The sequence below is a fragment of the Cinclus cinclus genome, chromosome 17 (assembly GCF_963662255.1).
Source record: "Cinclus cinclus chromosome 17, bCinCin1.1, whole genome shotgun sequence".
Taxonomy (NCBI): Eukaryota; Metazoa; Chordata; class Aves; order Passeriformes; family Cinclidae; genus Cinclus; species Cinclus cinclus.
The window spans coordinates 15,754,778-15,774,994 of record NC_085062.1 but is presented as its reverse complement, the minus strand read 5'-3'; positions in this window follow the sequence as shown (position 1 = coordinate 15,774,994).

The following is a 20,217-nucleotide window of genomic DNA, read 5'->3' as shown; positions in this document are numbered from 1 at the left end:
TTCTATTGGTCCCCGTGCTGTAACAATCCATCCCTGGCCCTTTTTATACCCCCTGGTGCCACAAGGGATCATTAGATTGTTAGCCTGCATTGGGTCACAACGGTTCCTTTCTTCTCTTAACCTCTGTGCTGTCACAATGCATTCCAAGCCCTTTTAGGCCACTTGATGTCAGAATGAACCATTTGATTCTTGGCCTTCATGGTGTCATAATGGTTCCTTGCTTCTATAGGTCCCCATGCTGTCAGAGTTCATCCGTGGTCCTTTTGCGCCCCCTGGTGTCAAAAGGGATTCTTAGATTGTTAGCCTACATTGGGTCACAATGGTTCCTTGCTTCTCTTAACCCCTGTGGTGTCACAATGCATCCCATGCCCTTTTAGGCCACTTGATGTCACAATGAATCATTTGATTCTTGGCCTCCATGGTGGCGTAATTGTACCAGGTTTTCATTGGGCCCCATACTTTCACAATACATCCCTGCCCCTTTTAGGCCCATTGGTGTCAAAAGGGATCATTAGATTGTTAGCCTACATTGGGTCACAATGGATCCTTGCTTCTCTTAACCTCTGTGGTGTCACAATGCATCCCATGCCCTTTTAGGCCACTTGATGTCACAATGAATCATTTGATTCTTGGCCTCCACGGTGGCATAATAGATCCTTGCTTCCATTGGTCCCCGTGCTGTAACAATCCATCCCTGGCCCTTTTTATACCCCCTGGTGCCACAAGGGATCATTAGATTGTTAGCCTGCATTGGGTCACAATGGTTCCTTGCTTCTCTTAACCTCTGTGCTGTCACAATGCATCCCATGCACTTTTAGGCCACTTGATGTCACAATGAATCATTTGATTCTTGGCCTCCATGGTGGCATAATAGATCCTTGCTTCTATTGGTCCCCGTGCTGTAACAATCCATCCCTGGCCCTTTTTATACCCCCCGGTGCCACAAGGGATCATTAGATTGTTAGCCTGCATTGGGTCACAATGGTTCCTTGCTTCTCTTAACCTCTGTGGTGTCACAATGCATTCCAAGCCCTTTTAGGCCACTTGATGTCACAATGAACCATTTGATTCTTGGCCTTCATGGTGTCATAATGGTTCCTTGCTTCTATAGGTCCCCATGCTGTAAGAGTCCATCCGTGGCCCTTTTGCGCCCCCTGGTGTCACAAGGGATTCTTAGATTGTTAGCCTGCATTGGGTCACAATGGTTCCTTGGTTCTCTTAACTCCTTTGGTGTCACAATGCATCCCATGCCCTTTTAGGCCACTTGATGTCACAATGAATCATTTGATTCTTGGCCTCCATGGTGGCGTAATTGTACCAGGTTTTCATTGGGCCCCATGCTTTCACAATACATCCCTGACCCTTTTAGGCCCATTGGTGTCAAATGGGATTATTAGATTGTTAGCCTCCATTGGGTCACAATGGATCCTTGCCTCTCTTAACCCCTGTGCTGTCACAATGCATCCCATGCCCTTTTAGGCCACTTGATGTCACAATGAATCATTTGATTCTTGGCCTCCATGGTGGCATAATAGATCCTTGCTTCTATTGGTCCCCGTGTTGTAACAATTCATCCCTGCCCCTTTTAGGCCCATTGGTGTCACAAGGGATCATTAGATTGTTAGCCTGCATTGGGTCACAATGGTTCCTTGCTTCTCTTAACCTCTGTGGTGTCACAATGCATCCCATGCCCTTTTAGGCCACTTGATGTCACAATGAATCATTTGATTCTTGGCCTCCATGGTGGCGAAGTTGTACCAGGTTTTCATTGGGCCCCATGCTTTCACAAATCATCCCTGCCCCTTTTAGGCCAATTGGTGTCAAAAGGGATCATTAGATTGTTAGCCTCCATTGGGTCACAATGGATCCTTGCTTCTCTTAACGCCTGTGCAGTCACAATGCATCCCATGCCCTTTTAGGCCACTTGATGTCACAATGAATTATTTGATTCTTGGCCTCCATGGTGGCATAATAGATCCTTGCTTCTGTTGGTCCCCGTGCTGTAACAATCCATCCCTGGCCCTTTTAGGCCCATTGGTGTCACAAGGGATCATTAGATTGTTAGCCTGCATTGGGTCACAATGGTTCCTTGCTTCTCTTATCCTCTGTGGTGTCACAATGCATTCCAAGCCCTTTTAGGCCACTTCATGTCACAATGAACCATTTGATTCTTGGCCTTCATGGTGTCATTATGGTTCCTTGCTTCTATAGCTCCCCATGCTGTCAGAGTTCATCCGTGGTCCTTTTGCGCCCCCTGGTGTCAAAAGGGATTCTTAGATTGTTAGCCTACATTGGGTCACAATGGTTCCTTGATTCTCTTAACCCCTGTGCTTTCACAATGCATCCCATGCCCTTTTAGGCCACTTGATGTCACAATGAATCATTTGATTCTTGGCCTCCACGGTGGCATAATAGATCCTTGTTTCCATTGGTCCCCGTGCTGTAACAATCCATCCCTGGCCCTTTTTATACCCCCTGGTGTCACAAGGGATCATTAGATTGTTAGCCAGCATTGGGTCACAATGTTTCCTTGCTTCTCTTAACCTCTGTGCTGTCACAATGCATCCCATGCCCTTTTAGGCCACTTGATGTCACAATGAATCATTTGATTCTTGGCTTCCATGGTGGCATAATAGATCCTTGCTTCTATTGGTCCCCGTGTTGTAACAATTCATCCCTGCCCCTTTTAGGCCCATTGGTGTCACAAGGGATCATTAGATTGTTAGCCTGCATTGGGTTACAATGGTTCCTTGCTTCTCTTAACCCCTGTGGTGTCACAATGCATCCCATGCCCTTTTAGGCCACTTGATGTCACAATGAATCATTTGATTCTTGGCCTCCATGGTGGCATAATAGATCCTTGCTTCTATTGGTCCCCGTGATGTAACAATCCATCCCTGGCCCTTTTTATACCCCCCGGTGCCACAAGGGATCATTAGATTGTTAGCCTGCATTGGGTCACAATGGTTCCTTGCTTCTCTTAACCTCTGTGGTGTCACAATGCATTCCAAGCCCTTTTAGGCCACTTGATGTCACAATGAACCATTTGATTCTTGGCCTTCATGGTGTCATTATGGTTCCTTGCTTCTATAGGTCCCCATGCTGTCAGAGTCCATCCGTGGCCCTTTTGCGCCCCCTGGTGTCACAAGGGATTCTTAGATTGTTAGCCTGCATTGGGTCACAATGGTTCCTTGGTTCTCTTAACTCCTGTGGTGTCACAATGCATCCCATGCCCTTTTAGGCCACTTGATGTCACAATGAATCATTTGATTCTTGGCCTCCATGGTGGCGTAATTGTACCAGGTTTTCATTGGGCCCCATGCTTTCACAATACATCCCTGCCCCTTTTAGGCCCATTGGTGTCAAAAGGGATTATTAGATTGTTAGCCTCCATTGGGTCACAATGGATCCTTGCCTCTCTTAACCCCTGTGCTGTCACAATGCATCCCATGCCCTTTTAGGCCACTTGATGTCACAATGAATCATTTGATTCTTGGCCTCCATGGTGTCATAATGCTTCCTTGTTTCTATTGGGCTCCATGCTGTCACAATTCATCCCTGGACCTTTTACGCCCCCTGGTGTCAAATGGGATTCTTAGATTGTTAGCCTGCATTGGGTCACAATGGTTCCTTGCTTCTCTTAACCCCTGTGGTGTCACAATGCATCCCATGCCCTTTTAGGCCACTTGATGTCACAATGAATCATTTGATTCTTGGCCTCCATGGTGTCATAATGGTTCCTTGCTCCTATAGGTCCCCATGCTGTCACAATTCATCCCTGGCCCTATTCCCCCCCCTGTTGTCAAATGGGATCCTGGGTTTATTAGCCTCCATTGGGTCACAATGGATCCTTGCTTCTCTTAACCCCTGTGCTGTCACAATGCATCCCATGCCCTTTTAGGCCACTTGATGTCACAATGAACCATTTGATTCTTGGCCTTCATGGTGTCATAATGGTTCCTTGCTTCTATAGGTCCCCATGCTGTCAGAGTTCATCCGTGGTCCTTTTGCGCCCCCTGGTGTCAAAAGGGATTCTTAGATTGTTAGGCAGCATTGGATCACAATGGTTCCTTGCTTCTCTTAAACCCCTGTGGTGTCACAATGCATCCCATGCCCTTTTAGGCCACTTGATGTCACAATGAATCATTTGATTCTTGGCCTCCATGGTGGCGTAATTGTACCAGGTTTTCATTGGGCCCCATGCTTTCACAATACATCCCTGCCCCTTTTAGGCCCATTGGTGTCAAAAGGGATTCTTAGATTGTTAGCCTCCATTGGGTCACAATGGATCCTTGCTTCTCTTAACGCCTGTGCTGTCACAATGCATCCCATGCCCTTTTAGGCCACTTGATGTCACAATGAATTATTTGATTCTTGGCCTCCATGGTGGCATAATAGATCCTTGCTTCTATTGGTCCCCGTGCTGTAACAATCCATCCCTGGCCCTTTTAGGCCCATTGGTGTCACTAGGGATCATTAGATTGTTAGCCTGCAATGGGTCACAATGGTTCCTTGCTTCTCTTAACCTCTGTGGTGTCACAATGCATCCCATGCCCTTTTAGGCCACTTGATGTCACAATGAATCATTTGATTCTTGGCCTCCATGGTGTCATAATGGTTCCTTGTTTCTATTGGGCCCCATGCTGTCACAATTCATCCCTGGCCCTTTTAATACCCCCTGGTGCCACAAGGGATCATTAGATTGTTAGCCTGCATTGGGTCACAATGGTTCCTTGCTTCTCTTAACCCCTGTGCTGTCACAATGCATCCCATGCCCTTTTAGGCCACTTGATGTCACAATGAATCGTTTGATTCTTGGCCTCCACGGTGGCATAATAGATCCTTGCTTCTATTGGTCCCCGTGTTGTAACAATCCATCCCTGGCCCTTTTTATACCCCCTGGTGCCACAAGGGATCATTAGATTGTCAGCCTGCATTGGGTCACAATGGTTCCTTGCTTCTCTTAACCTCTGTGCTGTCACAATGCATTCCAAGCCCTTTTAGGCCACTTGGTCTTACAATGAACCATTTGATTCTTGGCCTTCATGGTGTCATAATGGTTCCTTGCTTCTATAGCTCCCCATGCTGTCAGAGTTCATCCGTGGTCCTTTTGCGCCCCCTGGTGTCAAAAGGGATTCTTAGATTGTTAGCCTGCATTGGGTCACAATGGTTCCTTGCTTCTCTTAACCCCTGTGGTGTCACAATGCATCCCATGCCCTTTTAGGCCACTTGATGTCACAATGAATCATTTGATTCTTGGCCTCCATGGTGGCGTAATTGTACCAGGTTTTAATTGGGCCCCATACTTTCACAATACATCCCTGCCCCTTTTAGGCCCATTGGTGTCAAAAGGGATCATTAGATTGTTAGCCTCCATTGGGTCACAATGGATCCTTGCTTCTCTTAACCTCTGTGGTGTCACAATGCATCCCATGCCCTTTTAGGCCACTTGATGTCACAATGAATCATTTGATTCTTGGCCTCCACGGTGGCATAGTAGATCCTTGCTTCTATTGCTCCCCGTGCTGTAACAATCCATCCCTGGCCCTTTTTATACCCCCCGGTGCCACAACGGATCATTAGATTGTTAGCCTGCATTGGGTTACAATGGTTCCTTGCTTCTCTTAACCTCTGTGGTGTCACAATGCATCCCATGCCCTTTTAGGCCACTTGATGTCACAATGAATCGTTTGATTCTTGGCCTCCATGGTGGCATAATAGATCCTTGCTTCTATTGGTCCCCGTGCTGTAACAATCCATCCCTGGCCCTTTTTATACCCCCCGGTGCCACAAGGGATCATTAGATTGTTAGCCTGCATTGGGTCACAATGGTTCCTTGCTTCTCTTAACCTCTGTGCTGTCACAATGCATTCCAAGCCCTTTTAGGCCACTTGATGTCACAATGAACCATTTGATTCTTGGCCTTCATGGTGTCATAATGGTTCCTTGCTTCTATAGCTCCCCATGCTGTAAGAGTCCATCCGTGGCCCTTTTGCGCCCCCTGGTGTCACAAGGGATTCTTAGATTGTTAGCCTGCATTGGGTCACAATGGTTCCTTGGTTCTCTTAACTCCTGTGGTGTCACAATGCATCCCATGCCCTTTTAGGCCACTTGATGTCACAATGAATCATTTGATTCTTGGCCTCCATGGTGGCGTAATTGTACCAGGTTTTAATTAGGCCCCATGCTTTCACAATATATCCCTGCCCCTTTTAGGCCCATTGGTGTCAAAAGGGATTATTAGATTGTTAGCCTCCATTGGGTCACAATGGATCCTTGCCTCTCTTAAACCCTGTGCTGTCACAATGCATCCCATGCCCTTTTAGGCCACTTGATGTCACAATGAATCATTTGATTCTTGGCCTCCACGGTGGCATAATAGATCCTTGCTTCTATTGGTCCCCGTGCTGTAACAATCCATCCCTGGCCCTTTTTATACCCCCCGGTGCCACAAGGGATCATTAGATTGTTAGCCTGCATTGGGTCACAATGGTTCCTTGCTTCTCTTAACCTCTGTGGTGTCACAATGCATTCCAAGCCCTTTTAGGCCACTTGGTCTTACAATGAACCATTTGATTCTTGGCCTTCATGGTGTCATAATTGTTCCCGGCTTCTATAGGTCCCCATGCTGTCAGAGTTCATCCATGGTCCTTTTGCGCCCCCTGGTGTCAAAAGGGATTCTCAGATTGTTAGCCTACATTGGGTCACAATGGTTCCTTGCTTCTCTTAACCCCTGTGGTGTCACAATGCATCCCATGCCCTTTTAGGCCACTTGATGTCACAATGAAGCATTTGATTCTTGGCCTCCACGGTGGTATAATAGTTCCTTGCTTCTATTGGTCCCCGTGCTGTAACAATCCATCCCTGGCCCTTTTTATACCCCCTGGTGCCACAACGGATCATTAGATTGTTAGCCTGCATTGGGTCACAATGGTTCCTTGCTTCTCTTAACCTCTGTGGTGTCACAATGCATTCCAAGCCCTTTTAGGCCACTTGATGTCACAATGAACCATTTGATTCTTGGCCTTCATGGTGTCATAATGGTTCCTTGCTTCTATAGCTCCCCATGCTGTCAGAGTTCATCCGTGGTCCTTTTGCGCCCCCTGGTGTCAAAAGGGATTCTTAGATTGTTAGCCTACATTGGGTCACAATGGTTCCTTTCTTCTCTTAACCTCTGTGGTGTCACAATGCATCCCATGCCCTTTTAGGCCACTTGATGTCACAATGAATCATTTGATTCTTGGCCTCCATGGTGGCGTAATTGTACCAGGTTTTCATTGGGCCCCATACTTTCACAATACATCCCTGCCCCTTTTAGGCCCATTGGTGTCAAAAGGGATCATTAGATTGTTAGCCTACATTGGGTCACAATGGATCCATGCTTCTCTTAACCTCTGTGGTGTCACAATGCATCCCATGCCCTTTTAGGCCACTTGATGTCACAATGAATCATTTGATTCTTGGCCTCCACGGTGGCATAATAGATCCTTGCTTCTATTGGTCCCCGTGCTGTAACAATCCATCCCTGGCCCTTTTTATACCCCCTGGTGCCACAAGGGATCATTAGATTGTTAGCCTGCATTGGGTCACAATGTTTCCTTGCTTCTCTTAACCTCTGTGGTGTCACAATGCATCCCATGCCCTTTTAGGCCACTTGATGTCACAATGAATCATTTGATTCTTGGCCTCCATGGTGGCATAATAGATCCTTGCTTCTATTGGTCCCCGTGTTGTAACAATTCATCCCTGCCCCTTTTAGGCCCATTGGTGTCACAAGGGATCATTAGATTGTTAGCCTGCATTGGGTTACAATGGTTCCTTGCTTCTCTGAACCTCTGTGGTGTCGCAATGCATCCCATGCCCTTTTAGGCCACTTGATGTCACAATGAATCATTTGATTCTTGGCCTCCATGGTGGCATAATAGATCCTTGCTTCTATTGGACCCCGTGCTGTAACAATCCATCCCTGGCCCTTTTTATACCCCCCGGTGCCACAAGGGATCATTAGATTGTTAGCCTGCATTGGGTCTCAATGGTTCCTTGCTTCTCTTAACCTCTGTGCTGTCACAATGCATTCCAAGCCCTTTTAGGCCACTTGATGTCACAATGAACCATTTGATTCTTGGCCTTCATGGTGTCATAATGGTTCCTTGCTTCCATAGGTCCCCATGCTGTCAGAGTGCATCCGTGGCCCTTTTGCGCCCCCTGGTGTCACAAGGGATTCTTAGATTGTTAGCCTGCATTGGGTCACAATGGTTCCTTGGTTCTCTTAACTCCTGTGGTGTCACAATGCATCCCATGCCCTTTTAGGCCACTTGATGTCACAATGAATCATTTGATTCTTGGCCTCCATGGTGGCATAATAGGTCCTTGATTCTATTGGTCCCCGTGCTGTAACAATTCATCCCTGGCGCTTTTAGGCCCATTGGTGTCACTAGGGATCATTAGATTGTTAGCCTGCAATGGGTCACAATGGTTCCTTGCTTCTCTTAACCTCTGTGGTGTCACAATGCATCCCATGCCCTTTTAGGCCACTTGATGTCACAATGAATCATTTGATTCTTGGCCTCCACGGTGGCATAATTGTACCAGGTTTTACTTGGGCCCCATGCTGTCGCAATTCATCCCTGGCCCTTTTAGGCCCATTGGTGTCACAAGGGATCATTAGATTGTTAGCCTGCATTGGGTCACAATGGTTCCTTGCTTCTCTTAACGCCTGTGCTGTCACAATGCATCCCATGCCCTTTTCGGCCACTTGATGTCACAATGAATCATTTGATTCTTGGGTTCCATGGTGTCATAATGGTTCCTTGTTTCTATTGGGCCCCATGCTGTCACAATCCTTCCCTGGCCCTATTCCCCCCCCTGGTGTCAAATGGGATCGTGGGATTATTAGCCTCCATTGGGTCACAATGGATCCTTGCTTCTCTTAACCCCTGTGCTGTCACAATGCATCCCATGCCCTTTTAGGCCACTTGATGTCACAATGAATTATTTGATTCTTGGCCTCCATGATGGCATAATAGATCCTTGCTTCTATTGGTCCCCGTGCTGTAACAATCGATCCCTGCCACTTTTAGGCCCATTGGTGTCACTAGGGATCATTAGATTGTTAGCCTGCAATGGGTCACAATGGTTCCTTGCTTCTCTTAACCTCTGTGGTGTCACAATGCATTCCAAGCCCTTTTAGGCCACTTGGTCTTACAATGAACCATTTGATTCTTGGCCTTCATGGTGTCATAATCGTTCGTTGCTTCTATAGCTCCCCATGCTGTCAGCGTCCATCCGTGGCCCTTTTGCGCCCCCTGGTGTCAAAAGGGATTCTTAGATTGTTAGCCTGCATTGGGTAACAATGGTTCCTTGGTTCTCTTAACCCCTGTGCTGTCACAATGCATCCCATGCCCTTTTAGGCCACTTGATGTCACAATGAATCATTTGATTCTTGGCCTTTATAGTGGCGTAATTGTACCAGGTTTTCATTGGGCCCCATGCTCTCACAATACATCCCTGCTCCTTTTAGGCCTATTGGTGTCAAAAGGGATTATTAGATTGTTAGCCTCCATTGGGTCACAATGGTTCCTTGCTTCTCTTAACCCCTGTGCTGTCACAATGCATCCCATGCCCTTTTAGGCCACTTGATGTCACAATGAATCATTTGATTCTTGGCCTCCACGGTGGCATAATAGATCCTTGCTTCTATTGGTCCCCGTGCTGTAACAATCCATCCCTGGCCCTTTTTATACCCCCTGGTGCCACAAGGGATCATTAGATTGTTAGCCTGCATTGGGTCACAACGGTTCCTTGCTTCTCTTAACCTCTGTGGTGTCACAATGCATTCCAAGCCCTTTTAGGCCACTTGATGTCACAATGAACCATTTGATTCTTGGCCTTCATGGTGTCATAATGGTTCCTTGCTTCCATAGGTCCCTATGCTGTCAGAGTTCATCCGAGGTCCTTTTGCGCCCCCTGGTGTCAAAAGGGATTCTTAGATTGTTAGCCTACATTGGGTCACAATGGTTCCTTGCTTCTCTTAACCCCTGTGGTGTCACAATGCATCCCATGCCCTTTTAGGCCACTTGATGTCACAATGAATCATTTGATTCTTGGCCTCCATGGTGGCGTAATTGTACATGGTTTTCATTGGGCCCCATACTTTCACAATACATCCCTGCCCCTTTTAGGCCCATTGGTGTAAAAAGGGATCATTAGATTGTTAGCCTCCATTGGGTCACAATGGATCCTTGCTTCTCTTAACCTCTGTGGTGTCACAATGCATCCCGTGCCCTTTTAGGCCACTTGATGTCACAATGAATCATTTGATTCTTGGCCTCCACGATGGCATAGTAGATCCTTGCTTCTATTGGTCCCCGTGCTGTAACAATCCATCCCTGGCCCTTTTTATACCCCCTGGTGCCACAAGGGATCATTAGATTGTTAGCATGCATTGGGTCACAATGGTTCCTTGCTTCTCTTAACCTCTGTGCTGTCACAATGCATCCCATGCCCTTTTAGGCCACTTGATGTCACAATGAATCATTTGATTCTTGGCCTCCATGGTGGCATAATAGATCCTTGCTTCTATTGGTCCCCGTGTTGTAACAATTCATCCCTGCCACTTTTAGGCCCATTGGTGTCACAAGGGATCATTAGATTGTTAGCCTGCATTGGGTCACAATGGTTCCTTGCTTCTCTTAACCTCTGTGGTGTCACAATGCATCCCATGCCCTTTTAGGCCACTTGATGTCACAATGAATCATTTGATTCTTGGCCTCCATGGTGTCATAATGCTTCCTTGTTTCTATTGGGCTCCATGCTGACACAATTCATCCCTGGACCTTTTACGCCCCCTGGTGTCAAATGGGATTCTTAGATTGTTAGCCTGCATTGGGTCACAATGGTTCCTTGCTTCTCTTAACCCCTGTGGTGTCACAATGCATCCCATGCCCTTTTAGGCCACTTGATGTCACAATGAATCATTTGATTCTTGGCCTCCATGGTGTCATAATGGTTCCTTGTTTCTATTGGGCCCCATGCTGTCACAATTCATCCCTGGCCCTATTCCCCCCCCCGGTGTCAAATGGGATTCTTAGATTATTAGCCTCCATTGGGTCACAATGGATCCTTGCTTCTCTTAACCCCTGTGCTGTCACAATGCATCCCTTGCCCTTTTAGGCCACTTGATGTCACAATGAACCATTTGATTCTTGGCCTTCATGGTGTCATAATGGTTCCTTGCTTCTATAGGTCCCCATGCTGTCAGAGTTCATCCGTGGTCCTTTTGCGCCCCCTGGTGTCAAAAGGGATTCTTAGATTGTTAGCCTGCATTGGGTCGCAATGGTTCCTTGCTTCTCTTAACCCCTGTGGTGTCACAATGCATCCCATGCCCTTTTAGGCCACTTGATGTCACAATGAATCATTTGATTCTTGGCCTCCATGGTGGCATAATAGGTCCTTGATTCTATTGGTCCCCGTGCTGTAACAATTCATCCCTGGCGCTTTTAGGCCCATTGGTGTCACTAGGGATCATTAGATTGTTAGCCTGCAATGGGTCACAATGGTTCCTTGCTTCTCTTAACCCCTGTGGTGTCACAATGCATCCCATGCCCTTTTAGGCCACTTGATGTCACAATGAATCATTTGATTCTTGGCCTCCACGGTGGCATAATTGTACCAGGTTTTACTTGGGCCCCATGCTGTCGCAATTCATTCCTGGCCCTTTTAGGCCCATTGGTGTCACAAGGGATCATTAGATTGTTAGCCTGCATTGGGTCACAATGGTTCCTTGCTTCTCTTAACGCCTGTGCTGTCACAATGCATCCCATGCCCTTTTCGGCCACTTGATGTCACAATGAATCATTTGATTCTTGGGTTCCATGGTGTCATAATGGTTCCTTGTTTCTATTGGGCCCCATGCTGTCACAATCCTTCCCTGGCCCTATTCCCCCCCCTGGTGTCAAATGGGATCGTGGGATTATTAGCCTCCATTGGGTCACAATGGATCCTTGCTTCTCTTAACCCCTGTGCTGTCACAATGCATCCCATGCCCTTTTAGGCCACTTGATGTCACAATGAATTATTTGATTCTTGGCCTCCATGATGGCATAATAGATCCTTGCTTCTATTGGTCCCCGTGTTGTAACAATCGATCCCTGCCACTTTTAGGCCCATTGGTGTCACTAGGGATCATTAGATTGTTAGCCTGCAATGGGTCACAATGGTTCCTTGCTTCTCTTAACCTCTGTGGTGTCACAATGCATTCCAAGCCCTTTTAGGCCACTTGGTCTTACAATGAACCATTTGATTCTTGGCCTTCATGGTGTCATAATCGTTCGTTGCTTCTATAGCTCCCCATGCTGTCAGCGTCCATCAGTGGCCCTTTTGCGCCCCCTGGTGTCACAAGGGATTATTAGATTGTTAGCCTGCATTGGGTAACAATGGTTCCTTGGTTCTCTTAACCCCTGTGCTGTCACAATGCATCCCATGCCCTTTTAGGCCACTTGATGTCACAATGAATCATTTGATTCTTGGCCTCCATGGTGGCGTAATTGTACCAGGTTTTCATTGGGCCCCATGCTTTCACAATACATCCCTGCCCCTTTTAGGCCCATTGGTGTCAAAAGGGATTATTAGATTGTTAGCCTCCATTGGGTCACAATGGATCCTTGCCTCTCTTAACCCCTGTGCTGTCACAATGCATCCCATGCCCTTTTAGGCCACTTGATGTCACAATGAATCATTTGATTCTTGGCCTCCATGGTGTCATAATGCTTCCTTGTTTCTATTGGGCTCCATGCTGTCACAATTCATCCCTGGACCTTTTACGCCCCCTGGTGTCAAATGGGATTCTTAGATTGTTAGCCTGCATTGGGTCACAATGGTTCCTTGCTTCTCTTAACCCCTGTGGTGTCACAATGCATCCCATGCCCTTTTAGGCCACTTGATGTCACAATGAATCATTTGATTCTTGGCCTCCATGGTGTCATAATGGTTCCTTGCTCCTATAGGTCCCCATGCTGTCACAATTCATCCCTGGCCCTATTCCCCCCCCTGTTGTCAAATGGGATCCTGGGTTTATTAGCCTCCATTGGGTCACAATGGATCCTTGCTTCTCTTAACCCCTGTGCTGTCACAATGCATCCCATGCCCTTTTAGGCCACTTGATGTCACAATGAACCATTTGATTCTTGGCCTTCATGGTGTCATAATGGTTCCTTGCTTCTATAGGTCCCCATGCTGTCAGAGTTCATCCGTGGTCCTTTTGCGCCCCCTGGTGTCAAAAGGGATTCTTAGATTGTTAGGCAGCATTGGATCACAATGGTTCCTTGCTTCTCTTAACCCCTGTGGTGTCACAATGCATCCCATGCCCTTTTAGGCCACTTGATGTCACAATGAATCATTTGATTCTTGGCCTCCATGGTGGCGTAATTGTACCAGGTTTTCATTGGGCCCCATGCTTTCACAATACATCCCTGCCCCTTTTAGGCCCATTGGTGTCAAAAGGGATCATTAGATTGTTAGCCTCCATTGGGTCACAATGGATCCTTGCTTCTCTTAACGCCTGTGCTGTCACAATGCATCCCATGCCCTTTTAGGCCACTTGATGTCACAATGAATTATTTGATTCTTGGCCTCCATGGTGGCATAATAGATCCTTGCTTCTATTGGTCCCCGTGCTGTAACAATCCATCCCTGGCCCTTTTAGGCCCATTGGTGTCACTAGGGATCATTAGATTGTTAGCCTGCAATGGGTCACAATGGTTCCTTGCTTCTCTTAACCTCTGTGGTGTCACAATGCATCCCATGCCCTTTTAGGCCACTTGATGTCACAATGAATCATTTGATTCTTGGCCTCCATGGTGTCATAATGGTTCCTTGTTTCTATTGGGCCCCATGCTGTCACAATTCATCCCTGGCCCTTTTAATACCCCCTGGTGCCACAAGGGATCATTAGATTGTTAGCCTGCATTGGGTCACAATGGTTCCTTGCTTCTCTTAACCCCTGTGCTGTCACAATGCATCCCATGCCCTTTTAGGCCACTTGATGTCACAATGAATCGTTTGATTCTTGGCCTCCACGGTGGCATAATAGATCCTTGCTTCTATTGGTCCCCGTGTTGTAACAATCCATCCCTGGCCCTTTTTATACCCCCTGGTGCCACAAGGGATCATTAGATTGTCAGCCTGCATTGGGTCACAATGGTTCCTTGCTTCTCTTAACCTCTGTGGTGTCACAATGCATTCCAAGCCCTTTTAGGCCACTTGGTCTTACAATGAACCATTTGATTCTTGGCCTTCATGGTGTCATAATGGTTCCTTGCTTCTATAGCTCCCCATGCTGTCAGAGTTCATCCGTGGTCCTTTTGCGCCCCCTGGTGTCAAAAGGGATTCTTAGATTGTTAGCCTGCATTGGGTCACAATGGTTCCTTGCTTCTCTTAACCCCTGTGGTGTCACAATGCATCCCATGCCCTTTTAGGCCACTTGATGTCACAATGAATCATTTGATTCTTGGCCTCCATGGTGGCGTAATTGTACCAGGTTTTAATTGGGCCCCATACTTTCACAATACATCCCTGCCCCTTTTAGGCCCATTGGTGTCAAAAGGGATCATTAGATTGTTAGCCTCCATTGGGTCACAATGGATCTTTGCTTCTCTTAACCTCTGTGGTGTCACAATGCATCCCATGCCCTTTTAGGCCACTTGATGTCACAATGAATCATTTGATTCTTGGCCTCCACGGTGGCATAGTAGATCCTTGCTTCTATTGCTCCCCGTGCTGTAACAATCCATCCCTGGCCCTTTTTATACCCCCCGGTGCCACAACGGATCATTAGATTGTTAGCCTGCATTGGGGTACAATGGTTCCTTGCTTCTCTTAACCTCTGTGGTGTCACAATGCATCCCATGCCCTTTTAGGCCACTTGATGTCACAATGAATCGTTTGATTCTTGGCCTCCATGGTGGCATAATAGATCCTTGCTTCTATTGGTCCCCGTGCTGTAACAATCCATCCCTGGCCCTTTTTATACCCCCCGGTGCCACAAGGGATCATTAGATTGTTAGCCTGCATTGGGTCACAATGGTTCCTTGCTTCTCTTAACCTCTGTGCTGTCACAATGCATTCCAAGCCCTTTTAGGCCACTTGATGTCACAATGAACCATTTGATTCTTGGCCTTCATGGTGTCATAATGGTTCCTTGCTTCTATAGCTCCCCATGCTGTAAGAGTCCATCCGTGGCCCTTTTGCGCCCCCTGGTGTCACAAGGGATTCTTAGATTGTTAGCCTGCATTGGGTCACAATGGTTCCTTGGTTCTCTTAACTCCTGTGGTGTCACAATGCATCCCATGCCCTTTTAGGCCACTTGATGTCACAATGAATCATTTGATTCTTGGCCTCCATGGTGGCGTAATTGTACCAGGTTTTCATTGGGCCCCATGCTTTCACAATATATCCCTGCCCCTTTTAGGCCCATTGGTGTCAAAAGGGATTATTAGATTGTTAGCCTCCATTGGGTCACAATGGATCCTTGCCTCTCTTAACCCCTGTGCTGTCGCAATGCATCCCATGCCCTTTTAGGCCACTTGATGTCACAATGAATCATTTGATTCTTGGCCTCCACGGTGGCATAATAGATCCTTGCTTCTATTGGTCCCCGTGCTGTAACAATCCATCCCTGGCCCTTTTTATACCCCCCGGTGCCACAAGGGATCATTAGATTGTTAGCCTGCATTGGGTCACAATGGTTCCTTGCTTCTCTTAACCTCTGTGGTGTCACAATGCATTCCAAGCCCTTTTAGGCCACTTGATGTCACAATGAACCATTTGATTCTTGGCCTTCATGGTGTCATAATTGTTCCCGGCTTCTATAGGTCCCCATGCTGTAAGAGTCCATCCGTGGCCCTTTTGCGCCCCCTGGTGTCAAAAGGGATTCTTAGATTGTTAGCCTGCATTGGGTCACAATGGTTCCTTGGTTCTCTTAACTCCTTTGGTGTCACAATGCATCCCATGCCCTTTTAGGCCACTTGATGTCACAATGAATCATTTGATTCTTGGCCTCCATGGTGGCGTAATTGTACCAGGTTTTCATTGGGCCCCATGCTTTCACAATACATCCCTGCCCCTTTTAGGCCCATTGGTGTCAAAAGGGATTATTAGATTGTTAGCCTCCATTGGGTCACAATGGATCCTTGCCTCTCTTAACCCCTGTGCTGTCACAATGCATCCCATGCCCTTTTAGGCCACTTGATGTCACAATGAATCATTTGATTCTTGGCCTCCACGGTGGCATAATAGATCCTTGCTTCTATTGGTCCCCGTGCTGTAACAATCCATCCCTGGCCCTTTTTATACCCCCTGGTGCCACAAGGGATCATTAGATTGTTAGCCTGCATTGGGTCACAATGATTCCTTGCTTCTCTTAACCTCTGTGGTGTCACAATGCATTCCAAGCCCTTTTAGGCCACTTGGTCTTACAATGAACCATTTGATTCTTGGCCTTCATGGTGTCATAATTGTTCCCGGCTTCTATAGGTCCCCATGCTGTCAGAGTTCATCCATGGTCCTTTTGCGCCCCCTGGTGTCAAAAGGGATTCTCAGATTGTTAGCCTACATTGGGTCACAATGGTTCCTTGCTTCTCTTAACCCCTGTGGTGTCACAATGCATCCCATGCCCTTTTAGGCCACTTGATGTCACAATGAAGCATTTGATTCTTGGCCTCCACGGTGGTATAATAGTTCCTTGCTTCTATTGGTCCCCGTGCTGTAACAATCCATCCCTGGCCCTTTTTATACCCCCTGGTGCCACAACGGATCATTAGATTGTTAGCCTGCATTGGGTCACAATGGTTCCTTGCTTCTCTTAACCTCTGTGGTGTCACAATGCATTCCAAGCCCTTTTAGGCCACTTGATGTCACAATGAACCATTTGATTCTTGGCCTTCATGGTGTCATAATGGTTCCTTGCTTCTATAGCTCCCCATGCTGTCAGAGTTCATCCGTGGTCCTTTTGCGCCCCCTGGTGTCAAAAGGGATTCTTAGATTGTTAGCCTACATTGGGTCACAATGGTTCCTTGCTTCTCTTAACCTCTGTGGTGTCACAATGCATCCCATGCCCTTTTAGGCCACTTGATGTCACAATGAATCATTTGATTCTTGGCCTCCATGGTGGCGTAATTGTACCAGGTTTTCATTGGGCCCCATACTTTCACAATACATCCCTGCCCCTTTTAGGCCCATTGGTGTCAAAAGGGATCATTAGATTGTTAGCCTACATTGGGTCACAATGGATCCATGCTTCTCTTAACCTCTGTGGTGTCACAATGCATCCCATGCCCTTTTAGGCCACTTGATGTCACAATGAATCATTTGATTCTTGGCCTCCACGGTGGCATAATAGATCCTTGCTTCTATTGGTCCCCGTGCTGTAACAATCCATCCCTGGCCCTTTTTATACCCCCTGGTGCCACAAGGGATCATTAGATTGTTAGCCTGCATTGGGTCACAATGTTTCCTTGCTTCTCTTAACCTCTGTGGTGTCACAATGCATCCCATGCCCTTTTAGGCCACTTGATGTCACAATGAATCATTTGATTCTTGGCCTCCATGGTGGCATAATAGATCCTTGCTTCTATTGGTCCCCGTGTTGTAACAATTCATCCCTGCCCCTTTTAGGCCCATTGGTGTCACAAGGGATCATTAGATTGTTAGCCTGCATTGGGTTACAATGGTTCCTTGCTTCTCTGAACCTCTGTGGTGTCGCAATGCATCCCATGCCCTTTTAGGCCACTTGATGTCACAATGAATCATTTGATTCTTGGCCTCCATGGTGGCATAATAGGTCCTTGATTCTATTGGTCCCCGTGCTGTAACAATTCATCCCTGGCGCTTTTAGGCCCATTGGTGTCACTAGGGATCATTAGATTGTTAGCCTGCAATGGGTCACAATGGTTCCTTGCTTCTCTTAACCTCTGTGGTGTCACAATGCATCCCATGCCCTTTTAGGCCACTTGATGTCACAATGAATCATTTGATTCTTGGCCTCCACGGTGGCATAATTGTACCAGGTTTTACTTGGGCCCCATGCTGTCGCAATTCATCCCTGGCCCTTTTAGGCCCATTGGTGTCACAAGGGATCATTAGATTGTTAGCCTGCATTGGGTCACAATGGTTCCTTGCTTCTCTTAACGCCTGTGCTGTCACAATGCATCCCATGCCCTTTTCGGCCACTTGATGTCACAATGAATCATTTGATTCTTGGGTTCCATGGTGTCATAATGGTTCCTTGTTTCTATTGGGCCCCATGCTGTCACAATCCTTCCCTGGCCCTATTCCCCCCCCTGGTGTCAAATGGGATCGTGGGATTATTAGCCTCCATTGGGTCACAATGGATCCTTGCTTCTCTTAACCCCTGTGCTGTCACAATGCATCCCATGCCCTTTTAGGCCACTTGATGTCACAATGAATTATTTGATTCTTGGCCTCCATGATGGCATAATAGATCCTTGCTTCTATTGGTCCCCGTGCTGTAACAATCGATCCCTGCCACTTTTAGGCCCATTGGTGTCACTAGGGATCATTAGATTGTTAGCCTGCAATGGGTCACAATGGTTCCTTGCTTCTCTTAACCTCTGTGGTGTCACAATGCATTCCAAGCCCTTTTAGGCCACTTGGTCTTACAATGAACCATTTGATTCTTGGCCTTCATGGTGTCATAATCGTTCGTTGCTTCTATAGCTCCCCATGCTGTCAGCGTCCATCCGTGGCCCTTTTTCGCCCCCTGGTGTCAAAAGGGATTCTTAGATTGTTAGCCTGCATTGGGTAACAATGGTTCCTTGGTTCTCTTAACCCCTGTGCTGTCACAATGCATCCCATGCCCTTTTAGGCCACTTGATGTCACAATGAATCATTTGATTCTTGGCCTCCATGGTGGCGTAATTGTACCAGGTTTTCATTGGGCCCCATGCTCTCACAATACATCCCTGCTCCTTTTAGGCCTATTGGTGTCAAAAGGGATTATTAGATTGTTAGCCTCCATTGGGTCACAATGGTTCCTTGCTTCTCTTAACCCCTGTGCTGTCACAATGCATCCCATGCCCTTTTAGGCCACTTGATGTCACAATGAATCATTTGATTCTTGGCCTCCACGGTGGCATAATAGATCCTTGCTTCTATTGGTCCCCGTGCTGTAACAATCCATCCCTGGCCCTTTTTATACCCCCTGGTGCCACAAGGGATCATTAGATTGTTAGCCTGCATTGGGTCACAACGGTTCCTTGCTTCTCTTAACCTCTGTGGTGTCACAATGCATTCCAAGCCCTTTTAGGCCACTTGATGTCACAATGAACCATTTGATTCTTGGCCTTCATGGTGTCATAATGGTTCCTTGCTTCCATAGGTCCCTATGCTGTCAGAGTTCATCCGAGGTCCTTTTGCGCCCCCTGGTGTCAAAAGGGATTCTTAGATTGTTAGCCTACATTGGGTCACAATGGTTCCTTGCTTCTCTTAACCCCTGTGGTGTCACAATGCATCCCATGCCCTTTTTGGCCACTTGATGTCACAATGAATCATTTGATTCTTGGCCTCCATGGTGGCGTAATTGTACCAGGTTTTCATTGGGCCCCATACTTTCACAATACATCCCTGCCCCTTTTAGGCCCATTGGTGTAAAAAGGGATCATTATATTGTTAGCCTCCATTGGGTCACAATGGATCCTTGCTTCTCTTAACCTCTGTGGTGTCACAATGCATCCCGTGCCCTTTTAGGCCACTTGATGTCACAATGAATCATTTGATTCTTGGCCTCCACGATGGCATAGTAGATCCTTGCTTCTATTGGTCCCCGTGCTGTAACAATCCATCCCTGGCCCTTTTTATACCCCCTGGTGCCACAAGGGATCATTAGATTGTTAGCATGCATTGGGTCACAATGGTTCCTTGCTTCTCTTAACCTCTGTGCTGTCACAATGCATCCCATGCCCTTTTAGGCCACTTGATGTCACAATGAATCATTTGATTCTTGGCCTCCATGGTGGCATAATAGATCCTTGCTTCTATTGGTCCCCGTGTTGTAACAATTCATCCCTGCCACTTTTAGGCCCATTGGTGTCACAAGGGATCATTAGATTGTTAGCCTGCATTGGGTCACAATGGTTCCTTGCTTCTCTTAACCTCTGTGGTGTCACAATGCATCCCATGCCCTTTTAGGCCACTTGATGTCAC